The sequence below is a fragment of the Perognathus longimembris genome, chromosome 2 (genome assembly GCF_023159225.1).
Source record: "Perognathus longimembris pacificus isolate PPM17 chromosome 2, ASM2315922v1, whole genome shotgun sequence".
In the NCBI taxonomy this organism is placed as follows: Eukaryota; Metazoa; Chordata; class Mammalia; order Rodentia; family Heteromyidae; genus Perognathus; species Perognathus longimembris.
This window is the reverse complement of record NC_063162.1, coordinates 148,303,484-148,318,168: the sequence shown is the minus strand read 5'-3', so window position 1 is coordinate 148,318,168 and position 14,685 is coordinate 148,303,484. Positions and strand designations below refer to the sequence as shown.

Here is a 14,685-nt window from a genome sequence, read left to right as displayed (position 1 = left end):
CCTGGAGCCTGAGAAGGCCTGAGCACTGCAGGGGAGTTCCCCTAGAAGATTGGGTGAGGCTTCTCCCTGCAGGAGCTCTTCCACACTGAGGCAGTTCTGCCCCAGCAACATTTTCAGGGGCCCAGACAAAGAGGCAAGAAGCTCTGCCTTTTTCGGGTTATGGTAATGGAATGCCAACTGCTCTTCTGGGAAATTCCGTTCATGGATTTCACATTTTGCCTTCCTTTCTCATCCATACAAACTGATAATTTTCCACTACATATTTTTTCATAAATACCATATAATGGGTTTGAATATAGGCTACAGAAATAGCTCACCATACCTCATGAACAAAAGAGTTCAATTTTTCCACTTACTATTTAGATAGCATTTGCAAAATATCACTTACTTGTACCCATTACGTATTTCAGCAGTGATTTTATATAACCATCCTTATAAGGTTAAAATGACTTGTCTGCCCCAAAATGATGTGAAGTCGTATGTAAAAATATTTAGGAAAGTCTAGTACGTGTATATAGGTGGAATTTTACTTAAAAGTGCTTATTATAGTGGATACTTTAGGTCCTGGATTGTAAGATATGTCACCATTTTATATACCACTAAGAAAGAAAATATAGAAGTTATCTTTAACATAGGTCAAATAACTCTTTGATACTTAATGATATTACTCTTGTATGTTCTTGAAAAGGAAACTGTAAATGCGATGTCTTGGTTAATGAAGACTACTATTTTCTTTAATTTTCATGGGCCAATTCTCTTGAAACACTTTGCGACTGAAATCTGTTCCCTACCGATGAAAGAAATAATCAGAAAAGTAATTTGTCCAACCTCTGAAGCTTGGAAGAAAATTTGTGAGTTAAGATTGATGATTGTCAAAAAATTACCAGCAAGAGCAAATTTTAGCTGGGTCCAATAGCTCACACCTTTAATCTTAGCTACTCAGGAGGCTGACATCTGAGGATCCTACTTGGAAGCCAGCCTGCGCAGAAAAGTGTGTAAGACTCTCATTTCCAATGAACTACTCAGTAAAAGCTGGATGTGGAGCTGTGGCTCAAGTGGTAGAGCACCAGCACCAGCAAAACAACAGAACAGAGAGGTCTAGCCTGATATCACCAATGCAGGTGATTTATATAATTTCTGGCCTCTAACTTGATCTGATTATGACATAGTGAAGTGGGATAAGATGCAATAGTTAAAGGAATTTTGAATACCAGAACTTTTGAATAATTATTCCTCAAAATTTAAACTGTCTTTTTGGTTTTTACAAATTAAACCACTGAGTCAATAGGGCATTCTCTTAACAGTTTCTTTTTATACTTCAACCAAGTCCCTACACACTAGTAATGTCATCAGTATCACCAATATAATCTCATGAGACTTCCTGGGTATCTGTGTGCTAGATTTCCCAGAAATAGAAAACGAATACATTTTTATGCCTGCCTGGAAAAATATTAAAGACACAAAATACAAGGATATCACCATAATGATTATGCTAAGAAAAATCAGAGAAAATAGTTAAATGGATGTCACAATGATCTCACATGGAGAAGTCAGATTCACATTAGCAGCTTTGGCTAAAGTTATTTTAGTTACTGTGACAATGATTAGCTTGGAAATAATGAAAACCATGAGGACAAAAAATATGAAAGAAGCTGGCACAATTAGTAAAGGTAGATAAGAAAAATCACAAACAGTTCTCTTTCTTTTTTGATTATGTTCATTGGCACACATAAATGACTAAATTCCTGGATAGAACTGATCCATCATTGGAGTACTCTCCCAAAATGCTTTGTAGATGCCGCAGAGTCCATGATGTTTTGTCTTTTTCAAATGACAGCTTCCTATCTACATAGAAACACATAGAAAACAATTTCATCTATGTATCACTTCATTGAATCTCAATAGATTCGATCTGAAATGTGTACTGTGGGGCCTCAGCCAACCTTTAAACTCTCTTACAGATTCTTGTTGAGAATATAAGCTATGAAAATGGCATATTTTGTCAGATTTCGACTCGGGGAAACAGGTTACATTTTAGTAAAGTGAACCTGTACAGTATGATCGATAACCAACTTAATGTAATCTCTCAATGTCACCCACAATAAGAACATGCAATCTACAAGTGCCAGCGTAAACCTGCCCACGATGAGGGATTGAGGCTACAAAGCTAATTTACAGCACCGCAACTCTCGTTATTAGAGCTGGCTGTCAATTATAGGACCTTCACAGCTACAGATCTGAAGCGATTTCCAAAATTCTACACAGCACCACATCTCTCCACAAAGCACTTGAGCAATCTTCTAAGTTTTTAATAAGCTGGAAATTCTTTATGTATTGCTTTTCTCCTAAATTTTTTTGTTCATCTTTTATATAACCAGGCCCAAAAAAATCCACACATAGTCATATTCTATAACTCGTACAATTAAGTTTTGAAAAATAGAACTGCTACCTTATTGTACATTGTGCAGTCCATCCAAAAAACTAATTTAATGAGCCCTTGCTATGTGTAAATTCATTATTTTGTACATATTGTATGCTTTTATAGCATTTAAACCACTAGAGGCATTTTTGCTTGTGAAATTTCAGGTAAGTCAATTGCTATTCTGGAGTTGCTGTACATTTGGAATTAATGACAATGCATCTGATTTCGAGGGAAGAGGGAAATTTACCCATGATGGGCTAGGGACTTTTCTATCTAAAATGTCATCCAGACCTAAATCTGGTAGATAAATATTTTCACTTCTTTCTTTTGATGGAGACTGAAGGAATATTAAAGAAATGAATTGTGTCTTACATATTTACATGAGGTTTTATGCCTCTAGCATATTAAGGAATACAGTTGGTGTTATGACGATGTGCCCAAGAAAACAACCCTCAGACTCACACAAATGTGGTTTCCCTCTCCCTCTTAATTTTTGACCGAAGACTAGCATCAACCTGTGGCTTAGTCTCCTTATACATGAAAGGGGAGGACGAACACAAAATAAATAGATAATTCAAATAATACAGTCACAGATAAAACATTAGATCAATAATATAGGTAACAAACTCAAAATCATTTTGGAATATGTTTGCAACAGAGGACAGGAATATAAGACGTTTGAGAAATGTTTCAACTATTATTACTGGGATTACTCCTATAAACATGCCCAACCAAATTTAAGTATAATCTTCATTTGAACTGAGTCTGTCAAAACATAATCTGCAATATTTATCTGTAAACTAAGATATAATCAGAGGGTTAAAAAAAAATCCCTTTTCTTGGTGCCAGGCATGATGGTGGACTCCTATAATCCCAGTGACTCCAAAGGGAAAGGTGGCAGAATATTGCCTGAGGCCAGGCTGGATGAAAGAGTTACACTGTCCCAGGATTCCCTAACCACACTGGAGCTCAAAGGACTGGAGAGGGGGGTGCAGGAGTTGTGAAACACAAGCACCTGAGTTGAATACTCTGCAGTGCCACAAAAGAAAGAAGAGAGGGAGGGAGGGAGGGAGGGAAAGGAAGAGGGAGGGAGGGAGAGAGAGAGCTATATAGTGAGCAATTAAGAAAAGAACAGAAAACAAGAAAATAGTAAAGGATCCTGTAGTTCAAAATTCTGTGTGTTTAGTAACCATAATTGGGCCATCCCCTCGGTCCATGTATTTTAGCTTTAGTAAGGGCAAAAGCGGAAGAAGAGAACAGGAAGTGCACAGCTGCGTAGGCTACTAGGTAGTATTCCCTGAGGGAGAGGACAGAGGACATTGTGATCACTCATTAAATACTAAGTTCGTTCTAGTTGGAAGGACAGAGCAAGGAGAATGCCTGAAGGACATCTGTAGGAAGTGGGGAATGCTTTTGGTCAATGTGAATAAACTATTAGTAAAGAATTGATTAAGATCCAGTTTTAATAATTTACTACCAAATTGCATTTGTGGTTTACGTGGAAGTCCTACCAGAAGTTTTCCTTGAATTTAGATTTGGAAAATGTATGCATTGTCCTCATTACAATTCTCAGCCTAACTGCATAGTTGATAGTTTCACCAAAAAGAAAATATTATATTGGAAGCAGCATTCGGGTGCACGGCAATTTCCAAAATGTGTGGACTATTGACGCTCTGAGAATTATTATCTTCTATTATACTGCATTATGCTACATAATATGTTTTCACAGTACATTAAGACAGAACATCAAGTTGATTAAAGTCAACATTTTGTGAATATTGTTCCTTACAATGGGAACGAGTATTTATAAAATACGTAAGTAGTCTTGGTGTTCAAAGATTTGTAAAGATGGCGCAAACTTTGCTAAAGTTTGAGAATTACTAACTTGGTTGTCTGTCAGTAATTGTTTAAAAGTAGCACAATAAGAAATAGCAACTGTATTTCTCTCCTCTCAGTGGTTTACTGCATCTGGAAGAAATAACTTTGCCACTGGTTTTATACTATGCTGAATTATTTGGAACAATTTTATACATATTTATAATAGTATACACTCTGTATAATTACATATGATGTGTATAAGTCTGTCACTATGTCCCGAGTGCCTGGCATATAATATGAATTCATATACTGGGTAAGTGAACAAATTAACAAATACATAAACATAAGTAAACTCATTAAAATTCTAAAAAGAATTCCCAGGCGATAACATCTCCGAAGTACAGGAAATGATTCCCACTGATGACTGATAGAACAGCAACTACACTGCACCTGCCATTACACTTGCAGCTCATCAAACCACACAATTCATCAAATTAACATACATATATTATATAATGTATATAATATAATGTAATATATAATAATATAACATATATTATATATAGTATATACATTATAATATATATGTCAGAATTAGAAAAGCGTTGGAGTCAGTTAATAGTCTACTGAAGAGACAGAGAAGTCCAAACAGTGACTTAAATATCACATGAATAGAGATTGGTTTATAAGGATACTTCATAATTTATTCTCCCCTGTATATTTATTCAAAGATAGTCAGTGAAAAATTAAGAAACGAGAGCTGATTTTGATTCAAAAGCCACAGCTTTGCAAGTTGGGCCAAGCAAATGTTGGAAGTGTTGCATCTGTTCTGAAGATAATAATTTAATTTTCTGAATACATAGTTTGAAAGTGCTTAAATGTATGCTCTCTTCATAATTTTGTTAAGGGCATGTTGAGTTAGGCATGTTTATACAGCTTCCATGATGTTTGTACTTCAGGAATTATTTATATGATAAATATTTTCCTATAATGACACAGACAATTTAAATCCCTCTTAAAGGTATAATCAAGGAGCTCCTTAGAGGACTTGGAGTCAAGCAAAGCGTTGATGGCTCACCCCTTCATCTGACCTAGCTACTCAGGAGGCTGAGATCTGAGGATTGTGGTTTGAAGTCAGCCTGAGGAGGTACATCTATGAGACTCTTATCTCTAAGTAACCACTAAAAAGCCAGAAGTGGACCTGTGGCTCAAATGGTAGAGCATTAGCCTAGAGTGGAAAAACTCAAGGATAGTGCCCAAGCCCTGAGTTCAAGCCCCCAGGACTGGAATAAAGAAAAAGGGAAGAAAAGACCTGTAGTCAATTAAAACATTCTAATATGGAGACACTGGGGGGGAAAAAAAAAGCACTGGATGTTGACCTGATTCTGATTTTTTTTCCTTTTTATACCAATAAAGGGAGACAACCACTATGAATAAGGTCATTTCTGTTGAGCTGAAGACAAATTGAATGAGGACCAGAGATTTAAAAAAAAAAACAACCCACAAACCAAAAAACTACATCAGCATAGCTGTTCTTTTCTGAAGTTATTTTCTCTACTTCATTGAGGATATGACTATTATGTAGAGATTGTTCATGTGATGAGCCATAGTGATTCTAGTTTACATCAATTTTATGATATATGATTTCTAATATTTTTCCAGTACAGGAAAATAGCACATTAGTACAATTTATTGTTTAACTTTCTTGTCTGTAGCAAATAGACACAGATAAAAGATATACAATCAAAGAGAAGGTTAACTGCTATATAATATTCTTTCCTAGAAATTTCCAGAGTCATCTGCTTCTGTCACTTGATTTGCTAAAAAATCGACGTGATCCTCAAAACCGAAGTTCTAGAGCTTGGGAATCAACAACACAGTCATTTTTGGCTTCCAGTTTAGCCAGAAGAGTGGAATTTCTAGTTAAAAGTGTGAGATTATTTCTGTGGATTTTAGTTTTTGATCCTAATGCAATGAGATGATCTTAACTGGATTTTCCAAGATGAAAAAAAAAATTATCCTGTCTGAACAGTTGCTAATTGTGGAGTCGACAAGAGTTTTGGGCTCCAAAAACCAGAAGAAACAAGACAATAGCTTTCAACCATAAATTGTAGGAAACTGTTTCCAGAGTTTGAATTGCAGAAAAGAAATTCATTTACACTACTGTTTGGGAGGGGTGTGCAAAATTATTGGAAAGCAGTTTCATATGCATCTGGATACCATTTCTGGAGCCTCCTCCAGAAGTGAGTCTGCCTTCTTGTGTGGGTGGTATACAAATCTTCTTTTTGAGTGTATGTGTCTGTATAATTATAGCTTACTTGGTGTGATGCTCTAGAGGTGGAGCCCCTGCATCCCTGCTTGGCCAGAGAGAGCTTAGGTCATTCCCTGTGCCTAGGCAGCCATCTTTTTTCGGTGCAGAAGTGAATCTGAGTGCTCTCGCCTATAGCCTGCACTTCCTTCCTGTGCAGGGCCACGGTGTGTGGTCTCTGCCAGGGCTCCTATAACGTTCTCACTTCCTTCTTAATTTCGAGTTGGAAAACCATTTGGGAACTTTTGTAGTTTTAACCTGCCACGCTGACTGACACACAATGAAGAAGAGAGTTCAAAGAAGGCCTGGCAGGTGGAAGCCATCTATAGAATAAGTGTGAGTCCAAAAGAAAGTGTTCGGCGAGTGGGTAATCAGTCACAAAGAAGAGTCCTTCCCAGGTTGTGTTTGATCAGTGAGTTGGCTCCTAGATTTTCAATTGAAGTCGTGTGAACGGAATTGAATTCAAAGATTTATACTGATTGTGAGGAACTGAAATGGCTGAATGCGTGAGGCAGGAGCTGCTGAGTGATTACAAAGGTTTCTAACAAAGACAGCTTGCGAGAGGTCGGCAGAGAGGAGAAACGAGGCTGAAAGAAGACAGAGGAGAGCGATTGTACATGTAGGTTAACTATAGAGGAGGTAAACTAGGTTAGGAGACAGGCAGGGGCAAGCAAATGTCTTTGGTAAGAAAAAAATAGAAAAAAATAGAAATGAGTGGAGGGAATAAAATGAAAGGAGCGAGCCATGGAAGCTTGTGCTGAGACCACACAGGCTTGTATCATAGTGCCCGGATTGTGGGCCATGATGGGGTTAGAGGCTCAGCAGCTTCTAACTCATGTTAACAGGCTCTGCAGAGAGCTGGAAAGCCCAACCTGTCCTCATTTCTAGTGGGTTTCTTTCAAAAGAGGGGAAAAATAAGAAATTGCAACCACATTATACCCAACACAAGTCCATGCCAAAGAGCTTTTTGTCAGACTCAGTGTAAGATTTTAACATTAAAAAACTAACCAGGTTTCAAGGATAGCATTTAAATTATTCTACATGTTGGACGGGTAATTAACCTAGATGTATAGGAAGTTCCGGAATTACTCCATGAAGCTCTCAGAAAGAAAGGTACATTGCAGAAAACACTTGTTCTTGAGTTATGAACGAAAACTGATAACAATTACCTAATGGTTCCCATACGGATTTCATTTAAAATGTGTTCTCTGATTAAAAACCCCAAGGCATTAGTTGGACAATTAAGAAGTAAATAGTTTATAGCCCAAATGCTATCCAAACCATAGATAATGACTTTGAAACATGTACAGAAGTTCTGATGATAATGAAGAGATGCAAATGAGAAACAATCATTTCAGCAAACATATTACAAATCATACTACAGTAATAGCTGTTTGAGCTTACAGGCATGATCCTACATAACACACACACACACACACACACACACACACACACACACACACACACTACTATAGACAGGCTCAGAATCATACAAGCCCGGGCAAAATTTTTTTTAAAAACCCAGACTTCTGTTATTGTTAGTTAGAAATGAACTGTACAACTTGGGGGGGGGGGGGTTGGGAGGGAATAAACAGAGAAAATGAAGGAGGAGGTGACACTGTTCAAAAAGAAATGTACTCATTACCTGACTTATGTAACTGTGACCCCTTTGTATATCATCTTTAATAACCAGGCTTCAGGAGAGAAAGATGGCGCCGACAGAGTAGGGAGGCACCCCAACTCGCCCCAACTGAATAGCGAGCTGGGAACTCCAACACCCAACACCCCATCAAGAACCCAGCAAAACCAGCAGCCAGAAGCAGTGGAGAAATGCAGGAAAACAAAAAGGAGCAAAAAAGAAGAGCCAAAAACCTACACGGAGCCGGAGATCTCTGGGGAACCATCCCCCCACCAGCCGACCCTGCCCCAAATAGGGCCAGGCTGGGAAAGGGAAACCCGGTGATCAGCAGACAGGCTGCCGGGAGTGCAGAATTCAGATAGTGGGAGACCCCACGGTCACTAGGGAGGGTGCAGACCAAGACACACTACGGCAGCGACGAGAAGTAAGGGTCCACACCGGGTTCGGACAGGGGAACCCAGGGAGGCAGAAGGAGGGAACCGGGGAAGCCACCACGACACTTCGCCACCCCCTGAAGGACCATCGGCTGTGTGGGACACACACACAATCCAGCATCATGCTGGAAATCCCTAGTCATAGCAATAAGGCAAGAGGAGGACATCAAAGGGATCCACATCGGCAAGGAAGAAATCAAGTTATCCCTATTCGCAGACGACATGATCTTATATCTGAAGGACCCAAAAAACTCAGTACCCAAACTCCTACACCTAATAAACCAATTTGGCAAAGTAGCAGGATACAAAATCAATCCACAAAAGTCAGCAGCTTTTCTGTACACCAGCAATATACAAACAGAAAAGGAAATTATGGAAACAATTCCATTTACAGTAGCCAAAAAAAGAATAAAGTACCTAGGGATCAACTTAACCAAGGACGTGACAGACCTATTTAATGAAAACTATAAAAATCTAATAAGGGAAATCAAAGAAGACACAAGGAGATGGAAAGACCTCCCATGCTCATGGGTAGGCAGAATCAATATAGTGAAAATGGCCATATTGCCCAAATTGTTATACAAATTCAATGCAATCCCTATCAAAATCCCAGCCACATTCTTCACTCAAATAGAGAAACCAATCCATAAATTCATATGGAACAGTAAAAAACCTAGAATAGCCAAAGCAATTCTAGGCAAAAAAAGCAGTGCAGGAGGTATCACAATACCAGACTTCAAGCTCTACTACAAGGCCATCATAACAAAAACAGCATGGTATTGGTATAAAAACAGATCGGAAGACCAATGGATTAGTATTGAAGACCCAGAAATAAAACCGCACTCTTACAGCCAACTGATATTCGACAAAGGAGCTAAAGACATACAATGGAATAAACATAGCCTCTTCAACTACTGGTGCTGGGAGAACTGGGCAGCCATATGCAGAAAACTCAAAGTAGACCCAAGCCTATCACCATGAACCAAGATCTACTCAAAATGGATCAAGGACCTCAATATCAGGCCTGAATCCTTGAAACTACTGAAGGACAGAGTAGGAAAGACGCTAGAACTTACAAGCACAGGAAGGAACTTCCTGAATAGAGTCCCAGGGGCACAACAAATAGGGGAAAGACTCGACAAATGGGACTACTACAAACTAAAAAGTTTCTGCACAGCTAAGGACAGAGCCACCAAAATAGAAAGACAGCCAACGATATGGGAAAGGATATTTACCAGCACAGCAACAGACAAAGGCCTGACATCTGTCATCTACAGAGAACTCAAAAAAACTAAGCCCCTCCAAGCCCAATAAACCTATTAGGAAATGGGCAAAGGAGCTAAAGAGAGACGTCACAAGAGAAGATATAAAAATGGCAAAGAAACACATGAGAAAATGCTCAACATCCCTGCTAGTAAAGGAAATGCAAATAAAAACAACCCTGAGATACCACCTCACCCCAGTTAGAATGGCCTATCCTCTGAACTCAGGCAACAACAAATGCTGGAGGGGGTGCGGGGAAAGAGGAACCCTTCTCCATTGTTGGTGGGAGTGCAAATTAGTACAACCACTTTGGAGAACAGTATGGAGGTTTCTCAAAAAGCTCAATATAGACCTACCCTATGACCCAGCCATACTACTCCTAGGCATCTATCCTAAACAGCAAAACCCAAGGTATCAAAAAGACATTTGTACTACCATGTTTATTGCGGCACAATTCACAATAGCCAAAATATGGAAACAACCCAGATGCCCCTCCACAGACGAATGGATCAAAAAAAATATGGTACTTATACACAATGGAATACTACATAGCGATTAGGAATGGTGAAATATTGTTATTCTCAGGGAAATGGTCAGAACTCGAACAAATAATGTTGAGCGAGACAAGCCTAGAACACAGAAAACAAAGGGGCATGATCTCCCTGATATATGACTGTTAACAAAGGGAGACGGAGAGACAGTAGAGACCAAGTCTGTGAAACCAAAAACTGCTTGTCAAACAGTATTCCCCACAGGATTGGGGCAGCGACCCAACAGTATGTAACTAAAAACAAACAATTACCCAACATATAAAGGTCAAAAATTGACCTCTCAGGGGAATACTCAAAAGCTAGGTATGTACGTTCATATAAGACTACTGTCGACATATAGTCTAATATCGACATTACATTTAAAGCCCTAGGTGAACTTTCTTGGTTGTGGCCACGTGGCTACTGTATATGTTCTTGATACATTGTATAATTGTATATATGTCTACCGGACCTAGAGAAGAGATAGAAAAACAGGACGTAAGATATCACAAGAAATGTACACACTGCCCCACTATGTAACTGTACCCTTTTTGCACAACACCTTGTCAAAAAATTTGTGTTCAATTAATAAACAAATAAATTAAAAAAAAAAACACCAGGCTTCACAATTTACATGTACGACCTACTTAAATTCTCTGAGCTTTTCTTATCTGAACAATAGGAACCTTAGTGATATATGTGCCCTGGCGTCTGAAGTTACTGGCTAAGTTAGTGTGTGTGGTATTCTTAGAAGGAATGTGCCTGACCCTAACTTTGGGGTGAATAATCTGTGTAATTATATGTGTAAGATGCATTTCCAAGCATGTCCGTGACTTTCATTTCTAGCTAGGAAGTAACCTTTCTGCCAGCTTATCTGTCTTATCAAATTTCCTCTTGCTCAACAGCGAAAAAATGATTAGACTAATAGTGAAGTGACACTTGGCAAAGGAAACGTGTTGCTTGCTTCCCATGCTGGAGTTGGCTGCACTAGGGAAAGCACAGTTCTACGGGGGCCTTGGCCCTGGCTGCCCCACGGGGGGGGGGGGGGGGGGGAGGGGGTGGGGGTGGGGGTGGGGGAGGTGTGACGGGCTGAGACACCACCCCAGGCTCAGCTACCTAAGGCCCGGGAGAGGAGTTTGCAGACACGGAAAGGCCCGTGTCATTGGCTCACAGTGAGTGAGCAACCTGGAAGAATTTTCAGGAAAATTCTCCGATCTCAATGAAAATCACTGCCCTCGCTGAGACCTTTGATCCCAACGTGATCAAGGAGGGGCTGGGCTGTGGACTCAGTTTCCCACTGTCAAAGCATGGGCCACCAGAACTATGAGATAATGCATTTGTAGTGATGCTCAGAAGACAAACCAGACACCAGATACCAGAAAGGACACAAAGCACACGCTGGGCCCTGTGGGTCACAGGTGGGGGGGGTGGGGTGTGATGGCAAGTTCTCTGTATTTCCCTAGAGCCCAAGTCCACCACCAGAGTGATTTATCTTCTACTCATGCTGCACCACTGACACTTGTGAGAAGAAGATAATAAAGAAAAGAATATTACCAACCACAAGTGCTTAGGAACTTGAGTAACGAACTCTCTATAAATATTAGATTAAAGAGACATGAGCAGCTTGTCCCATTATGGAAGATAATAGAATTTGATCAGCTAAATCCGGAGGCTTTATAAAGCCCAAATTATGTAAACAAGCTTAATGGCTTTTTGATAAAACTACAAAACTGGTAGTAAGAAGAATATAAGAGATACTCTTTATTTGGAATTTTAAACTTCATGTTCTGGAACACAGATGCATATTTAATTTTAAATATGAATGCAGAGAGAATAATAAAGAGCACAAATTGGAAGATAGAATGTTAAGGGAAAAAAACATTGGTTTTTGGATTTAGCCATATTTATTATTGTTATTATGGATTACCAGGCAGGAAGAAATAAATGAAGCTTTAAATATACAAGTTGAAGGTTTCTGGGGGAGAAGCTATTGGTAAATATCCAAAGAAAATAGAAACTGAAAAAAAAATACCACTAAAATGTTGAAGAACTGTGTACAACTGAAAGAGGTGAATACTAGAAATAGAAGATGGTTTACAGTCTCGCAAATGATAAGGACTACAAGACTCACATTTTATGAAGAGCCCTAAGATCTGAGCAGGGAGCTCAGCTTCAGTTCTTCACAACAGGATGAGATCTACAAAACGTTGGCTGGACGTCTTCTCTCCTGTGGTGGATTCTGACCGGGGCCTATCTCCTCACTGTCTCTGAGGCTGTCTCCTAGGCGCAAAAGCCTCTAGCTTTGGAGGAAATGCTTCTAGTCTTTGGAGAAAACATCTTTTATGCCCTGAGATATTAGTTTTTGGATCCCCCTTTTTTTTCTTCCCTTCTTCAGCTTTTAAAATGTCTCCTCTTCCTTTATTCTCTAGGGTTTGTGTTTGGATGCAGTTTCTCCTAGTACAGAGTGAAATGTGAAGACCTCACGGACTATCTCAGCATGCCATTTCCTCTTCTACTTTAGGACAGCTCTTGGAAATGGAACAGCCTAAACCAAGCTGTGTGCTATCGTGCTCTCTGAATGATGCAAAATCCATGCTTTGTTTTATTTTCCACAATAAGGCAGGACAAAGGGCTAAAAGCTGCCAGCTAGACTAAAAAGTGAGATTCTTTTAAGGTCACTGGATACAATGATATTCATGATTTTCTTAAGTGAGAGGGGAAAAGTCCTCCACCTGCAGAAAGCTGTCCTGCACTGTTGCCTGCTTAGACCTGGAGTATTCAGTCACACTGCAGTTAAACTCTCTCGTGCAGGGAGACAACAAAGATTTTATCCATGCTTCTGTGAGGCCTCCAATCCACACGAAGGCCAGCGCCTCTCAAAGCAAAGGAGCCCTTGATTTGGAGTGAAAATTATGGTTTTGATTTTCTAAATTTCCTCTGAGATGTGTATAGAAAGTAAAAATCCGTATACGTTAGGAGGAAGTAAGACAAGGATGGAGTCAAGAGCTGAGAGCTCACTGGTGGTTGCCAGTAAAAGTGGAGGTTCCCAAGAAAGCACCCACATGCCTGGGCATAAGCATGGCCGGGCTCTGCGAGGTGACTCCTCTGTGGTGGGCGCTCAGAGACCTGGGCATCGAAGGGAATCTGGGGATTACCAGCTCCTGTTTTTCATGCTTCTCTACGTGTCTTCCATAATGCATTTAGGATCTTATCATTCTCTTTTCCATTCCATGCCATCCCTGGCTCCCAGGCATTGCTGAGATTTTCCACAAGGGTTAATTAGGTTCTGGAGGCCCAATCCCATTCCCACTTAACACCCACTGGAGTCATTAGCAGCACAGCTAAGAAGTTTGTATGGGAAAGTCAAAGAAAATAAGCCAAAAACTCCACAGAATATTCTGGAGCAAAACCAGCCTAGCTATCACCGAGATCAGAGTTTAATTTGAACCTAGTTTGAACAATATGGGCGAGATATCTAACCCTCAAGGTCTTTAAAACAACAACAACAACAGCAACAATCCTTTACTTGAACATTTACTATTTTTAGATTGCACAGTAAAAGTTATCTATGGGTTATCTTATTGTATTTGCACAATAAGGGTATGAGGTAAGTATTATTATTAATCCCTTTCAAAGATAAAAATATATGAAGATTCACTGAGTTTAGTAATGTGAAGACTGAAGGATCTAGGATTAAATCCAAGTGTCTGCATAAAGAATTGATGGTACCTAACATATCGTAAATGGTTACAGGTAGCAATGATCATCCCTACCACTGCTAACTGCTACCACCATCATCATCATCACTGTTGTTATCATTATCATCATCATCATCATCTTGCCATTATCCTCAACATCAAATACCTCCCGAGTCCACATTAAATGCTGGTCCTCCCTTGGATCCCATAAATAGTGTAAGTCTTGTCCTTTTTTCTGGAATTCTGGAAGCTAAGAGGTTATCATTGTCTGAATAGAATTTTGTTTTCCTATCTTAGAGGACTGTACATCATAGACACTGCTGTCGGGGCTTATAAGAACCTATAATCTCATTCCAGTGCTCTCAAACACTAGGAAATGAAATAAGAACTAGGTTCTCTTCCCAAATGAATTATGTGAAAGGCTTAGGTGAACTTTGCTAGCCTAAAATAGGTTTCAGTCCACAGGAAGATTCCTTCCAAAACTATGGAAAACGGACGCGTGCGCTAAAGCTTCCTGTAGTGTGGGCCATGGAAGTTTCTAGTCTAAGTCACCCATTGGTGTAATTTCATGGG

General features: G+C 39.5%; 1 protein-coding gene across 1 annotated transcript in view; it reads right to left on the bottom strand.

Annotated features, from left to right (window-relative positions):
- Cntnap2 (contactin associated protein 2) overlaps positions 1 to 14,685 on the bottom strand; it is a 1,597,185-nt gene that overhangs the window by 575,569 nt on the left and 1,006,931 nt on the right. The gene's annotated exons all lie outside the window — the stretch shown is intronic.